Source organism: Rhinolophus hipposideros, assembly GCF_964194185.1.
Source record: "Rhinolophus hipposideros genome assembly, chromosome: 2".
Lineage (NCBI taxonomy): Eukaryota > Metazoa > Chordata > Mammalia > Chiroptera > Rhinolophidae > Rhinolophus > Rhinolophus hipposideros.
In genome coordinates this window covers 80173558-80190414 of record NC_138048.1, presented here as the reverse complement: position 1 = coordinate 80190414, position 16857 = coordinate 80173558, and the positions used below count along the sequence as shown (strand labels likewise).

At 41.4% G+C, this 16857-nt stretch overlaps 1 protein-coding gene across 1 annotated transcript in view; it reads left to right on the top strand.

Annotated features, from left to right (window-relative positions):
* LOC308510200 (uncharacterized protein) overlaps positions 1-16857 on the top strand; it is a gene marked incomplete at its 5' end in the record, with an annotated part of 36509 nt that overhangs the window by 5284 nt on the left and 14368 nt on the right. The window lies entirely within an intron of this gene.

Below are 16857 nucleotides of genomic sequence, written 5' to 3'. Positions count from 1 at the left end.
CACCTGGATCATTCTGGTACCTACGGCTTCAGATCATCCAGTGGCAGATAGATGTTTCATTTAGTTAAATACTAGTTCATTCAAAGAACAGTAAAATTCTGGTCTCTGTGGAGTTTGGACCACTTCAGAGTTCCTGTAGATAATTCTGGTAAAGGCAGTGATGTATTATTCTACAAGATCTTGTGATGAATGTTTTAAGATTTGATAAAATCCAGGAGGAGTTTCCTATATTTAGCTGGGCATACTTGATCTAAACTGCCAACTCCATTCTAAAAACAGAAACAAATCAAGAATTATGTAACATTGTGTGCAATCTTTGCCTATGGTCAGCTGGTCTCTTGCTTATAGCATAGATATATCTATGGGTATGAGCTCATCCATTTAAGCTCATAAACTCCGCTGGGCCAGAATCATGTCAACTTTATAGAAGTTTACTCTATATGACTACTTCAATTCCCAGAAGAGAACGCTCAAAGAGCATCATCTGTCTATTCCACAGACACACGTAGAGTTCTAAACAGAAAGTCCGTAACCCAACTTCTCAAAAGAGGATAATTTTTGGTAAGACAATCCAAGTCAGTGCGTGGTATCAGTGGATTTGTTTGCATCAGCAAATTTTTTGCTGTTGACCTTGCCAGCTGATCGGAATTTCATCAGTCAGCATGCTAAGAGTCCAAAACAGAAGCTGCAAGGCAGAAAAGCTAGCCTCAAAAGTTTTGGGGCATCATTTTGCCACATTCTGTTGGTCAAAAGCGAGCATAGGACCATTCTTGTTTCAAGAGTAGGGGATCAGGCAAGGGAGCGATTACGAGGAGAGAAGGCTCACTGGTGCAGACGGGGGACGTGTTTGGAATGGAGCTAACCAGGCCAAATGCAAACTCCGATGTGTAGTATTGAGCATACTGACCTTTGCTCAAAATCATGTGGGGCCGGGTCATCTACTTAACTTCAAGCCATAATCACCCATCCCCAGTTATAACGACCCACGCATTCACATTGATGATTAATACGGCCCACCATTTCTTTTTGTTTACAGATTCCTTGATTCAGTGATTTCTTCCTTCCTTTTTCTGCAGAAGGAAAAAGAATAGGGGAGTGAAATACACATTTAAAAATAATTTATGGTAATTTAAAAGTTCTCTGAAACAGAGTTGTATACAGGAGTTAAAATGGGTGTACAACAGAACAGTGCTTAGATAGTAGCAGTATAAGTCCACGCACTGTATCAGTATTCAAATCTAAACCATGATCGTGATTCTTCTCCTGATTCCAGTCCTGGCAGGTAGCGGTGCCCTTTGCAAAGGGTAAAGTGATTGCTGCCTGCCGATGCCTTTATCACAGCCATTCTTCACCCCATCTTGGCTGACAGTTCATCTCACTAAGTAAAGGAAACCCACTGATAACTAAACGAGGCAGGCTCCATTGCGAATCTGTTAATATATGGAAAAAATAGACCTCTGTCTGTGGAAGGACGCTATAGGATGTTGATATTACATTTTACAAATTCTGTATTTTTATTTTAAAAAGGTTATATTTCAGTACCTGCTTTTAAAATGTTTTTAATGTCCCATGAATAGCTAGTGGGTATGTGTGTTCATACCTGCCAAAAACCTCCCTAGAATGCAAAACAGAGCTATGGACAACAGTTTGGGGGTAAGAAATCATCCCAAATGAAATGAGTGAGAAGAGAAGGTCCAGAACCTTTAAGAGATTATTTCCTTCGGGGCCGTCTCCTTGTTCTTTGTGTAGCATTTATTACTAGCTTGTGATTCAGTTATCTACTGCTGCAAGGTAAACCATCCCATATGTTGAAAATATCTATTTAATATTTCTCACAATTCTGAGCATTGGTTGGGCGTGGTTTTGTCTGGGCTTGCAGTTATATTCAGCTGTAGCAGGGGTTGGCAAAAATATCTGTAAAGGGCCAGATAATGCATATTTTAGACTTTGTCGCATATTCTTTTTTGTTATCTATTTATGTATTTTACAAACCTGTAAAAAGCAAACGCTATTTTTAGCTCAAGGGCCTACATAAAAACAGGCTGAGGGCCAGATTTGGCCTGCAGACTGGGATATGCCAACCTCTGACCTGGACAGTCAACTGAGCTGAAGGTCCAAGGTGGCCTCACTCTTGTGTCTGGCAGGTGGTGGTGCTGTTCACTGAAGGCCACGGTTCTCCTGGAGTGCCCTACTGGAGAGGAGAGTAGGCTTTCACCCTCCACAGGTACATTGTCAGTCTGTGGAGAGCATTTAAGAGAGTGAAGGCGGCAGCTGCCAGACTTGTTAGGACGTAACCTGGAGAGTCAAACAAGATCACTATGCCACATTTTGTGGATTAGAGGAAACCCGATTCAAGGGCAAATTGACTCCCTCTCAACAGGAGGAGCTGCAGATGTTATGGCCGCAGCTAGCAGAACTAAGTGGCAGATTTCTCCTCTGTGCACCACCAAGGGAGATCAAGGGCTGGTGCTGACTTTGACATTAGATTGTCTCTCATCACCTTATTCAGGTAACTTCAAATGAAGTCATAAAACGGAATTTATAATCTCTGATGACAGCTATTGTTCTTACTCTCCTTTGCCCATATCGCCCCAGCCTGCTTCTAATTCTGTGAACACTTCCTCATTTCCCTCAGTACTTGATTACAGGTATCTCAGCCATGAGATCATCAGCTGCCTAAGAGAAGAGACCACGCCCTACCACTCTACGTTGCTGGGATATATTAATATCTTCAATAGACATGTACCAATTTCATTGACCAGCCTTACTGAGGTTTGAAGTCAGGTTATTTGCTTACTTAACAAAAGCAAAACTAATTTCAGAATCTAACACTACCTACAAATCCCAAAAGAACAGTGTGCATCAAAGAGTTACATCTCACATTCAAATACGATCTAATCAGATGATTAAACTTCTTAGCAGTTTTCCAAACTCATAACCAAGAGTTAGGAAGCAGTATGCTTAGTAAGTTTGAACTAGTAACTGCCTTTAAAGACTATAACATTTAAACTCTAGATTTGTCAGCAGATGAAAATCAAAATATAACAACAGTTTGTAATATATACTGTGTATGTTCCAAAGTAGAAGTGATTCTGGAGGGGTTTCTAATCTATAGTAAATGCTGCTACTAATTGCTCGGTTGAATTTTTTAATACGTTTCCTCCCAAATCTCACTGTAAGTCTGTCTTCTTCCACTTGACGGAAAGCTTTGATAATTTATTTGTTTAGTAGCAGCTGGGGTGCATTTCTAATTGATGATTTGTTATGTTCCTTACTTGACTACCCACATTTTTCATTCTCTTCAGCATTTTCCTCCAGTGTCTCCTGTTTTGCTGAACGAGATAGATGGTGATGCTTTTGTGCAAATGCAGACAGTATTTCCATGTTTCCTCTTCTTTCTTCCATCAGACTGCAGATGCATGCAGGACTCATGCGAAGTAACATGTATGTGGTACTCAAGCTTTAAGTGTACTCGCGTATGCTCTATTGGTTGGTTTTTAATACATAAGTCCTGTGGGATGACCTCCATTTGGCAGGTGGGGAAACTGACGAACAAATGTCCCAGAATACCTCAAATTTAATGTGTGCATGTCAACCTCAGTAGCTTCCCATAAAATCTGTTTATTCTCTTGGATTCCTGATTTGGTTAAAGCAGCCCCATTTATCAGTCACCCAAGTTTGACCCTCAATTCTTCCTCCTCTCTTACTTCACATGTCCAGTCAGTCACCAACATCCTGTGGTCCTCTGCTCCTCAGAAAGCATCATCCCTTCCCTGGGTTTGTGCCAGAACTTTCTTGTTAAAAGCAGATTCTGATTCAGTAGATCTTGGATGAGGCATGTGATTTTGAACTTTAACAAATGGACTGGTGATAGGATACTGCCGGCTAGTAGACCACACTTTGAGCAGCAGGAGTCCAGAACTGCACTAATAGAACTTTATGTGATGGGAAAAATGCTCTCGATTTTCCAACACCATAGGCACTAATCACTTGCAGCTACTGAGCAGTTGAAATGTAGCTAATGAGATTGAGGACCTGAATTTTTAATTTTACTTAATTCAAATTAAAGTAACCACGTATGGCTAAGTGGCCACCATGTTGAACAATGCAGATCTCTATATATCCCTTCCCATCCTTCAAAACTCAGTCCTCAGGACTAGGGACGTAATTTGTGGAGCCTGGTGCAAAATGAAAATTCGAGGGCCCTTGTTAAAAAATTATGAAGAATTTCAAGACAGCAACAGCATTGGTAGAAAAATTGACAAAGTATATGAATAGGTAATTTACAGAAGAAGAGATCTGCATAGTCAATAGATACCGCAAAAGATGCACATTTTCATAGGAGTCAGGAAAATGCAAATTAAAGCTACAGTGAGATACATAATGTAAATAAACTTAGTTGATAAAGCAGTGGCAGGGTTAAGAACATTCTAAGTCCTTTGTTGTCACTTCAGCAGTTTTCACAGCATCTTCACCAGGGGTAAATTCCATCGAAATAAACCATTTTCCTCATTCATAAGAAGCAACTGTTATCATAAGATTACAGAATTTAAGATTATAAGATTACAGAATTAAGTCACATCCTCAGACTCCACTTCTAATTCTAGTTCTGCTCTTTCTACCACATCTGCAGTAACTTCCTGCACTGAAGTCTTGAACCCTTCAAAGTCATCCATGGGGGTTGGAATCAACTTCTTCCAAATTCCTGGTAATATTGATATGTTGATCTATTCCCATGAATCACAGATGTTCTTAATGACCTCCAGAATGGTGAATCCTTTCTAGAAGGTTGTCAATTTACTTTGCCCATATCCATCAAAGGAATCACTGTCTATGGCAGCCATAGCCATATGAAATCCATTTTTTTTTTACTTTCAATTTTGGTTGGCTCCATCTGATTTAATTGTTTATCTGATGGAATTATTTAATAATCTCTTCTTAACATTACATGAAGAATTATTTTTGGAATTTAATGTAAATAACGAGAATTCAGCCAGACAAAACTAAACACACATAAATAAACCATATGCTTAAATACCATATGCTTGCTTATACCATATGCTTAAATCTATGAATACATTGACTAGTAATTCACTTATGCATAAATGTGCAAAGGAGGAAACAATGCTGAAACATTTCCGCTTGTATTTTACAAAAGTTTTTAAATATTTGACATAGTTTAGTAATAGTCAAGAAAAATAGTCTACCTGGTTTGGATGGTTTATTAGTTTTCTAGGGCTGCTGTGAGAGAATGTCACACACTGGGGAGCCTAAACAACAGAAATGTATCTCTCTCAGTTCCAGAGGTTGGAATTCAAGGTAAAGTTGTTGACAGGATTGGTTCCTTCTGAGGCCTCTTTCCTTGGCTTATAGATGGCTGCCTTCTCCCTGTGTCCTTACACGGTCTTTCCTCTGTGTGTGTCTGTGTCCTAATCTCTTCTTTCTTAAAGGACACCAGCCACATTGGATTAGAGCCCACCCTAATAACCTCATCTTACCTTAATTACCTTTTTAAAGTTCCCTGTCTCCAAATAGAGTCACATTTGGAGATACTGGGGGTCAGCACTCAAGTATGAATGGGGGGGGGGCAGGGCACAGTTCAACTTATAATAAATGGACAGTCTCCTCCCTTCCTTCCTTTGGTATATTAACACATACGAGGTCTGACAATTCAGTTCGCGAACTTCTTGCAATGATGTTGCTAACCTTTTTTGATATCAGAGGGATTATTCATTATGAATTTGTACCAACTGGACAAACGTTAACCAAGTTTACTATTTAGAAGTGTTGAAAGGGCTGCGTGGAAAAGTTAGATTGAAATGTATGAACTTGAAATGTATGTCTTAAATAATAAAAATTAGAAGTCAACATTACTCTTTGATCCATGTGCTATAGAATAGATGTTGTTAGCAGGCATGGAAGCAACATTAATCTCGTTGTACATCTCTAGCAGAGCTCTTGGGTGACCAAGTGCATTGTCAATGATCATCTTTCTTTCTGAGCAGTAGGTCTCAACAGTGGGTTTAAAATATCCAGTAAATCATGTTGTAAGCAGCTGTGCTATCTTCTACGCTTTGTTGTTCTATTTGTAGGGCACAGGCAGAGTAGCATTAGCGTGATTCTTAGGAGCCTAGGATTTTCAGAATGGTGAATGAACATTGTGTCACCAGCTGTATTAGCCCCTAACAAGAGAGTCAGCCTGTCCTTTGAAGCTTTGAAGCCAGGTATTGACTTTTGTCTAGCCATGAAACTCCTAGATGGCATCTTCTTTCAATATAAGGCTTTTCCTGCTACATTGAAAATCTATTATTTAGTGTAGCGGCCTTCATTAATTATCTAGATCTTCTAGATAACTTGCTGCAGCTTCTATATCACTTGCTGCTTCACCTTGAATTTTTATGTTATGGAGATGGCTTCTTTCCTTAAACCTCAGGAACCACCCTCTGCTAGCTTCAGACTTGTGTTCTGCAGCTTTCTCACTTCTCTCAGCCTCATAGAATTGAAGAGAAGTTAGGGCCTTGCTCTCGATTAGGCTTCGGCTTAAGGGAATGTTCTGGCTGGTTTAACCTTCTGTCCAGACCACTAAAACTTTCTCCATATCAGCAAAAAGGCTGTTTTGCCTTTTTATTATTCGTATGTTCACTGGAGTAGCACTTTTAATTTCGGTCAAGAACTTTTCCTTTGCACTCACAACTTGGCTACTTGTTTGATGAAAAAGGCCTAGCTTTCAGCCTGTCTTGGCTTTTAACTCGTCTTCCTCACTAAGCTTAATCATTTCTAGCTTTTGGTTTAAGGTAAGAAACATGAGACTCTTCCTTTCTCTTCAACACTTAGAGGCCACTGTAGGGTTATTAATTGGCCTAATTTCAATATCGTTGTATCTCAGGAAATAGGGAGGCCCAAGGAGAGTGAGAGAGATGGGAGATCGGTCAGTCTGTGTAGCACTCAGAACACACACAAGTCTTACATGGGCGTGGTTCATGGCACCACAAAACAATGAGGAAAGTAACATCAAAGATCACTGATCATAGATCACCACAACAAATATAATAATGAAAAGTTTGAAATCACAAGAATAACCAAAATGAGACAGAGACACGAGCAGAGCAAATACTGTTGGAAAAATGATTACTCAACGCAAAGTCACTACAAACCTTCAATTTGAAAGAATTGCAGTATCTGTAAAGGGCAATATTGTGAAGCACAATAAAATGAGGTGTAACTGTAGTAAAGATTGAAAAAGCAGAAATTAATGATCGGAAAAGGAAAAATAAATGAACTAGTAAATGAATCTTTGGAAAAAGTAAACTAAATAGTTCTTTGGGGGAAAAAATAGACAAATTACCAGCTAATCTAATCAAGAAAATAAAAAAGAGAAACTATACAAAACAGGAAATGACAAGGAAGATATAAGTATTGAAACAACAGGAAAATTTAAACATTTAGGAGATGATCTTGCATAACTTAATGCAAATACATTTAAAAACCTAGTTGAAATAATTTCCTTGGAAAATAAAAATTCCCGAAATTGTCCCTAGTGGGGATAAAAGTTTAAACAAATCAATTTTCATGGAAGAAATAGAGAAAAACCTAAATTCCCATGTAACTAAAACTAGTTGAATTAATGATGGTATGTACAAACAATGGAATACCATGCAGCAAAGATCTCTATGAACTGATACGGAGTGTTTTCAAGGAATAGTAGATGAAAAAGAGCAAGGTATAAGAGAGTATATTATAAACATTTTTGTATGGAAAAGGGGAAATTAAGGCTAGATATACATTTGCTTACTGTTTAAAAAAACAAAAAAGACATATAAGGAGGATAAACTAGAAACTAATGAAAATGTTGAAAATGAATGAGTGCAACTTCTCTGAGCTTGCCTCTTTATACATTTTGATTTTTGAACCATGAAAATGTTTTGCATATTAAACCAACAAAAATGTAAAAAGCAAATCCTAATATTGAACACAAATAGCCACAAATTAACCTAATTAATGAAACTATGATATTGATATCATAACTCCACAGAAAAAGTAATTAATTCAACTAACTTTGGAGTACAGTACTCCCTTACTAGAATGTATTTTAAATACAAAATGAATTGCAAAGAAATACTGATCTTTTCTTAGTAGGTTTTTTAATGATATCAGTGAAGAAGTTCTGAAATTATTTTGTAAGTATTATAAGTTAGAGAAAATTATTGGAAACCAGGAGGTTTTTTTTCTCCCTGTGGAAGAAGGGTGATACCAGTTGGAATAGGAGAAGTGTAGGAAGAACCATGATTTTAAGAATTTGATTTGATTTGAATTGGAGATAGTGGTATCAACTCATAGTTCTTTAACATTTTTATTTTCTAGCTCTGTCTCCTGCAAAAGCTTAGAAACAATAACATTCCAGTAACATTGGGCATACCTAGTATGCAGATGCTAATTTCTAAATACTATTCTCCAGTGAAAGGAACCCAGGTTCTTTGGAGAAATGGCTGATTCCAAATCTGGGATATGGGAAGCACACTGTCAGTTGGAAACACTTGTGCACAAAAGTGTGGAAGTGCTCAAAGTCAAAGTTATGTGAAAGGATATAGGAGCTAGCTTAGTTGTTCCCACTAGCCAAATCTGTGATAAGTTGAACATCAAAGAGAATAATGATGGTAATGGATTACATTATCTTGTGTCAGGAAAGAACCCATGAGTCCATAGTGACACTCAAAATAAAGGTGGTGATAGAGGTGAGGTTTCTTCTTTCAAAGCCTGCCAGTTATTAAATATAGAAAACAATTATAGAATTAGAAAAATCACCATTTTCCAAACACCATTGTAATAATTTAGGCAAGGATCATCAGTAGATGCTAAAATTATTAGGTGAAAGATTGTTTGAGGATTATTGGGCAATAGGATATTCACACATTATCACCCAACAAATTATGAATTACAATATAGTACACACATACACACACACACACACACAATGTGTTGAGAGTAAACCTTCAGTAGTCCAGAAACAGGAGATCTTCAACAGTAGCCTTCATCGGGAGGAAAGACTTCCATCTGTCTTTGGGTATGATGTTTTGAATGCAGCTATCTGTAGAGACACAAGAGTCTTGTTCCTGAGGGAAACTGAGGCTACCAGAGTAGAGAGGGTTGGGTTGAGAAGCTAATCCATGTGCTTTATGTTGTAAACTGGTATGTCTTGCCACAGAGTGGTATTTAGCAAAGCCAAGACCCTGCCGAATTGTGTCTCTTCCACAGGACAAGGGATTATTTTCCATATTTGGATTTAGATTGTGCTCTGTTTCGTTCTTATCACTGGGGATGTGTATGTGTTGTTCTTTGTGAAGTAGCACACAGAGACTCAGGAGCAGAACCCTAAAGCTGCAGGAGAGATACACACACCTGATCTTTCTCTAGGACTTTGAAGAAATGACCTGGACGTGGTCCATTTCGGACAGAGTAGATTGTGGATACATACAGCCATTAACATTCCATCCCTGGAATGTGCTGATATTGGCTGCTCTTATGTTATAATCATCCTAAAGGTTGGGAGCGGGTAGAGCTCAGGGTAACCATAGCCCTGGGGGTTAGGGTCAGGATTCTTTCAAAGGGAAACATAATTCCACTGGCAATAATCCATCGGAATAGTAGTTATAAATTACTGAGTTGCAAAACCTGAGGAAGGAGGAGGGGCTGGAACTAGAAAGGAAGGAGAACTTTTTCCTGGTTTGGATCCTCATTGAGAATTAGGTGTGAACTTTGAGGCATCAAGATAGTTGGGAGCTGAGCAGGGAGGCAGTCAAGGCAGGGTCCCACTGGAGGGTGGCATCTCTCAGATGCCACTTCTAAGAGCAGTTGGAAGTGACTACCTCCGTGAAGCTTCCCTGCCTGCCCTTGGCAGCTATGCTGGGGGGATTAAGGGAAGGACCTGTCCCAGGTAAAGGGTAAAGCACTGCCCCTCCCCTGAGGGCAAAGTGGAGATAGGAGGCATGTCCCAAGTTAGCTCAGATACAAAAGTATTTTCTGAAGGCTATAATCAGGCGTAAATTCTATATAAGTTGATAAATTAATGGAGTATGTACCCATTACTCATTCGCGTACCTCCCCATTGTAATAGGTCCACAATCTCCTGTCAGTACTGAAATCCCAACAATTTTTAAAATAAAATTCTTTCATAAGTTTACAACTACAACTATGATCTTATTTGGTGGCAAAACTTGACTAGAATTTATGTGAGATTATTTATATTATTTATTTATCTCACTTGATTTCTGAATATTTGTATGATTTTCTGCAGAAAAAGATTGGGCACTGCCTCCGAGTTCTCTTGACATGCTGTGTGGCATGGGCCCTATAATTCTGAAAAGGAAAAATCTGAAAACCTTTGAATTCCAAAACCTGTCCGGTGATAAGGATAAGGATTTCAATGGAGATAAGAGAATTGTACCTGCATTAACTTTCATCCAAGCTGGAGGAGATCTGCCTCAGGGCCCTTAAGGAAGCAGAGCCTGTTTCCTGTGATTCTTGGAAATAAATGTAAACCCCACCCCATGCACACACCATCGCTCGAAGCTAGAACCTGCACCCTGGGGTGCTCCACGTGGCCACAGGTCTTGCCTGGTCCACACAGGTTTAAAATACTTAAATGTGTTGCCAACAGTTACAACTCAGGAGGTTACACACAAAAGTCTAAATTTCTAGGGTCTCTTGGGAAATTGGAAAGCTAGCAATATTGAGTCTACATTTTGGCAGCTCAGACTTTTGCCGAAACTGAACAGCGGCTGCTTTCTGCCAGTTTCCATCACTCTCAAATGTGCTATCAACTGTGACATGAGGCTCGAATTAGTGGCAACCTAGAAATCCATCTTCCTTCAAGTCAGTAGTTATTATTATTATTATTACTATTTTGGAGAGGGATGGAAAGGGATGGAAAGCTCACTTCATTTATTTGTATTATCCCTCTAGCTACTGTAGGCCTTTTCGTTTTCAATCGCGGCTGTATCCCCCAGCCAAAGCTTTGCCCTCAGAGTCCCTGGAAATGTGGGTTACCATCCTAGCTGTAGCTCTGACCCAGCAATGACCTTAAGTTGACCTTGCCTTGGACAGAGCCCTAGACATGTTTCCATAAGAGGCTTGCTCCTCCCCTGACTCACTCCTCGTCTGTTCCTTTCCCCAGGCCTGGGAAATCTCCCAAGACTTGGCTGTCTTCATTTAAGCCCTTCCTAGTGAGTGCGTTTCTTTCTAACTGCCCTGTAGCTTTTCAGCCCGTGTCAGCTGGTAATACTTTCATTCCTTCGCACTGTGGTCCTGGCCCTGGCAGGCAGGGTATGACCTGGCCACAGTGAATGATCCGCTTCTGTGTTTCTGACTTTGAGGAGGTGCCCTTGTTCGGATCCTCCAGCTCCTAAATGATTTCCTGTTTTTCTTTGTGTTTCCACCCCAGCCTGCTCACCTGTAGTTTGTTTTGCCCTGGATGGAGCTGGCACTTTTGTTAACTCTACCACCACTTATCTCAGCCAGAAAGACCTAAGGCCTTCTCCTGACACAGGATGAAAAAGAGAAGTAAGTGAGGAGCCAGGAGGACTGGCCTCTCTACTCCCAGCTACACCCTCCTTGGTAGAAAGTCCACAAATGCCTCGCTTTCCTTTCTGGCTCTTGGAGTTCTCAGTTGTAAAACGAGGCAATTAATTGTACTGTAAATGTACTCAATATACTTTTTATCCTGCTTAATAGGCACACCCCTCTAGTGGATAAAGCATGTTTGATTTATTCATAGGAGGCCCCCCTTTTTTCCTGTTGGTCTTGGTTTGGGGGACCTTGATAGAAGAAAACATTCATTTCCTTATTTGGTGCCTGAGGAATCTCTCACTGTAATAATATTAAGTATGTACAGGTATACCTCATTTTATTGTACTTCATAGATGTTGGATTTTTTTAAACAAATTGAAGGCAAAACCCTCCACCAGAAAAAAGATTATGACTCATTTGATTGCCATGGTCTGCGACCAAACCCGCACTATTTCTCAGTGTGCCTGTACTCCAGTGCTGGCCCTCCTGGGTGCTGACTTAGAGCCTGAGTAAGACCAAATCCTTCAACTTGGGATGTGGCAGGAAGACAGGCAGGCCCTAGACCTGGAGATCAAATCCTGGGCAGGTAGGTGCTTTGAAGAGTAACAGATGGAGATGGAGATAATTGTGTTTCCTCATCACTTTCCATCCTTCCTGCCAGGCAGTCTGCTCCTGTTCAAGAGGTCAGAGTGGCCTCCTGCTGGCAGGCCTCCTTTCTCATGGGCACTGGGGGCAGCAAGGACCTTGCCTCAGACCTCTGTTTGAATCAGGGTGGAACCACTTACTGCTGTGTGACCTTGAGCCATTTACCTCACCTCTCCTACTCTGAAAAATGGGGCTATTACAGTGTCTTTTGCATTGGGGTGTCAGGACTAAATGAGATAATGCATGTAAAGTATATTTAGCACAGAGCCTGGCACATTGCCCATTCAAAAGGTGTTACATGACTTTATTATTGTTACCACATTTTATTTCCCAAGAGCCTCCTGGTCTCTCAGTGAAAAATTGTAGTTCATCTCGGGAGTATGCAAAAACCTTTTTTTCTCAAAAATTATCATATAAAGGAGGTTCTCCATTTAACTCCTGCCCTTTGCCCCCCTAGTTCCCCCTGACAGCCTGAGTAGGTACTTCCAGCCGTTATCTAATAAAAAAAGATTAAAAGCCACTACTAGAGCCCCATTAAACCTAGAAGAATCAATTCTAACTGAGAAGGTCACTGATTTTTTTTACCTTCTCATGTAGCCCCTAATATACGCGATAGATATTCTTAAGAATTTTCTTTCAATAAAAGAACATTTCCGTGATAGGCCATTTTCATTCTTTAAAAAAAATTTTTTTTTCTGTTATAATACATGAGTATGTTTTATGGACTCCAGTGAGGATTTTTCTGGATTCGTATTTTTTTTCAATTACACATATAATACTTTAATTCGTTCTGGTAAAATTCAAACAGTACAAATAAAATGAAAGTGTGAAAAGCCCTTCTTATCACCACCATTCCTTCCCCTGCATCTCTACTCCACCTTGCCTCCCCCCACATTAAAATTCCACTGCCCTTCTAGGAGAAACCTATACTGTCGCCTGTATGTGGCTTTCCAAGTCCTCTTCTGCCCTCCTGTAGCTATTTGAGAGCTACAACCAGAGTTCTACATGTATGTAAATGAGTGTGACTGGACTTTAAAGACTTGCTTTTCATCAATAGAATAGGGTAAAAGTGATGTCATGTTACTTCCAAAATTGGGGTACAAAAAAACTGGAGTCTCTCTTGTTCTCTTTCTCTCTGAGCCCTGCGCTTGGGTGGGGGTGCAAGCTGCCACATTGTGAGTAGCCCTATGGAGATGCCGCAGGAAAGAATGTGATCTCTGGTCAACAGCCACGTAGGACCTGAGACTTGAAAACAGCTACATGAGTGAGCTGGAAGCACCTCCATCCCCACTCAAGCCCTGGGATAACTGTAGCTTTAATTGCTGCTTCCTAAGAGACTCTCGGCTATACCTGATTCCTGACCCACAGCAGGATACATGTTTGCTGTTTTAGCTGCTAAGTTTCGGAATAACTTGTTAAGCACCAGTAGATACGGTGGTTAGTTTTATGTGTCCATTTGACTGTGCCGTGGTGTACCCAGTGGTTCTATTTCACTGGAGAACCCAGACTAGTAGAGATTTTGGAATTGAGAGTGGTTCTAGAGGAACAGAGTGTGAAGGATGAGTTTTCTGAATTAGTTCTGGGGTTTCTGGAAATGGCTTTCCAATCCGATTAGATTAAAAGATACTACTAACTCTATTTCAGTAGTGGAGAGAGCAGTGATAGTCCTGGCATGATCTGGCGCTGCAGATACACACATTGTCTGCACAGGACACTCCCAGACAACCAGTTATAAGAAGCAAGGAGCTGGGTGACTGTATATGATCCTTTTCAACATTTTTGGAAATCTGACAAATATAATGAGGTTGGCTCATTGCTCCTAATGTTGCTGGACAAAATAGTGAAGGAAACTTGGAGCTCAGGGATTCAGATTCCCAGCACAGGCACCACATAAGGAATCCAAAAACTTCTATATGTGCCTGAAGAACTCTAATCCCCTGTAGCTGCTGGGCTGAGAGGCTGAAAATCAAATGCAGAATCTCATCCTCTGATTGGCTGAATCATAAGACAAGTTAAAGTCCCAGCCACAGCAAGGTGTCTATTGTTAAAGTGAGGGTGTTGATTGGGATAGAAGGGGATCTTGTAAACTGTAATGGGAACATATGGGAAGACCCTGATGAAGCTGGAGACATTGAGCCCCTAAATTCTGATGAGTCGTCTTTGCCAGTGGAAGAGGCCTCCATACCCGCAATGGAAGCAGTCTCCTGACCCCCAGTAAAGTGGTTCTCTACCCCTATTTGAGGGGATTAACCCTGTCACATCAGGAAACTGCTGGCCTCCCCTGAGGCAGTTGCCACATGAGAATGCCGATTGTCCTCTGGACCCATCCCCTCTACCCCTCTCTGCTATAATTAGACCTAGACCTATAATTAGACTCAAGTCCCAGCAGCAGGCTCCTGGAAGTGTGGTGCGAAGTGTGACCCACAGGGAGGTATGCTACACTCCAAAAGAACTAATTGAGTTTTCTCATTGCTACAGACAGAAATGTAGAGAACATGGGTAGGAGTGAGTATTGAGGTGGGGGATAATGGTAGAAGAAACAAAGCTGGATCCGGCCAAATTTATCGATACGGGCTCACTTAGCAGAGATTAATTGGGACATAAATCTGACAACAATACAGGGCCTCCTAAACTCAGTGAAATTTGTGGGGATCTAGTAGTATGGGGCATGTCAAGGTATTCCTTCTAATATGAAGGTTAGATTGTTGCCTTTGGCCCATCCTAAAACCAAGAGAGTTGCAATGCCTGGTGGGTCTCTCTGGATTTCAGAGGCAACATATTCCTCATTTAGGTGAGTTCCTCTGGCCCATTTATTTGCTTATATGAAAAGCTGCTAGTGTTGAGTGGGGTCCAGAAAAGAGAAGACTCTGCAACAGGTCCAGATTCCTGTGCAAGCTGTTTTGCTGCTTGGGCCATTGATCCAGAAGATCCAATGGTATTGGAATTGGCGGTGGCAGGTAGGGTGCTGTTTGGAGACTTTGGCAAGGTCCCTAGAGGTGTACCACAGCGTAGGTGTTTAGGACTTGGGAGCAAAACCCTGCCATCCTCTGTAGGTGACGGCTGTCCTTTTGAGAGGAAAGCTCTTGGCCTGCTCCTGGGCCTTAGTATGGTTTGAATGCTTGACTGTGAGCTCCCAAGTTACCATGTGATCTGAGCTGCCCATCGTGAGCTGGGGTGTGATCTGACCCACGAAGCGGTCAAGTTCTGTGTGCACAGCAGCATTCCATCATCAAAAGGAAGTGGTAGACATGTGATTGAACACAAGTGTGCCCTGAAGGCACACGTTACAGGAAGACATGGCCCAAACACCCATGCTCCCCACTTCTGATATGCGTCCTTCTATCTTCCAGCCTGCACCTGTGACCTCCCGGGCAGTTCCCTACAATCGGTCAGTTGGCAGAGGAAGAGTAGATTTGGAACTGGTTTACAGATGGTTCTGCATAATATGCAGGCACCACCTAAGAGTTGACAGCAGCAGTGCTGCAGCCCCTTTCTGGGACATCTCTGCAGGTTAAGGGAAACCCTCCCTGTGGGCAGCACTTCAGCATTGCACCAAGTTGTTCACTTTGGTTGGGAAAAGAAATGGCCACACCTGTGATTATATACTGATTCATGGTCTGCAGCCCATGGTTTTGCTCAATGGTCAGAGATTTGGGAAGGACATGACTGGAACATTGGTGACCAGGAAATTTGGGGAAGAGGTATGCAGATAGATTTGTCTGAGTAGGCAAAAAAACATGAAGACATTTGAATCCCATGTGAATGCTCACCAAAGGGTGACCTCCGTAGAAGAGGATTTTGATAATCAAGTAAATAGGATGACCCTTTCTGGGGATACCAGTCAGCCTCTCTCCCAGCCACCCCTGTCATCACCCAGTGGGCTCTTGAACAAAGTGACCATGGTGGCATGGATGGAAGCTGCATGGGCTCAACAACATAAACTTCTGCTCTTCGAGGCTGACGTGGCTATGGCCACTGCTGAGTGCCCCACCTGCCAGCAGACGAGACCCACACTGGGACCTAAATAGGACACTCTCCCAGGATGATCAGGCAGCTCCCTGTTAGCAAGCTCATTACGTTCACTGCCGCTTCCATCATGGAAAGGGCAGCATTTTGTTCTTACTGGAATAGATCCTTTCCCTGGGTACAGATACGCCTTCCCTGCACACAATGCTTCTGCCGAAACTACCATCTGTGGACTTACAGAGGGCCTTACTTACTTACCTGCGGGGTATTCTACACAGCATTGTTTCTGATCGAGGAACTAACCTCACAGCAAAAGAAGTGTGGCAATGGGCCCATGTTTGTGGAATTCACTGGCTTTCTGTGTTCCCCGCCGTTCTGAAGCAGTTGGCTTGGTGGGATGGTGGGGAAGACTCAGTTACAGCATCGAGTAGGTGGCAGTACCTTGCAGGACTGAGCCACGTTTCTCCAGAAGGCTGTGTATGCTCTAAATCAGCATCCAGCTTGTGTTGCTATTTCTCCCATAGCTAGGATTCATGAGTGTAGGGGTGGAAATGGGTGTGGCCCTACTCACTATTACCCCTAGTGACCCACTGGCAAAATTTTTACTTCTTATTCCCATAACCTTATGCTCTGCTGGCTTAGAGATCTTAGGTCAAAGGGCAAAATGCTTCTGATAGTCATTCC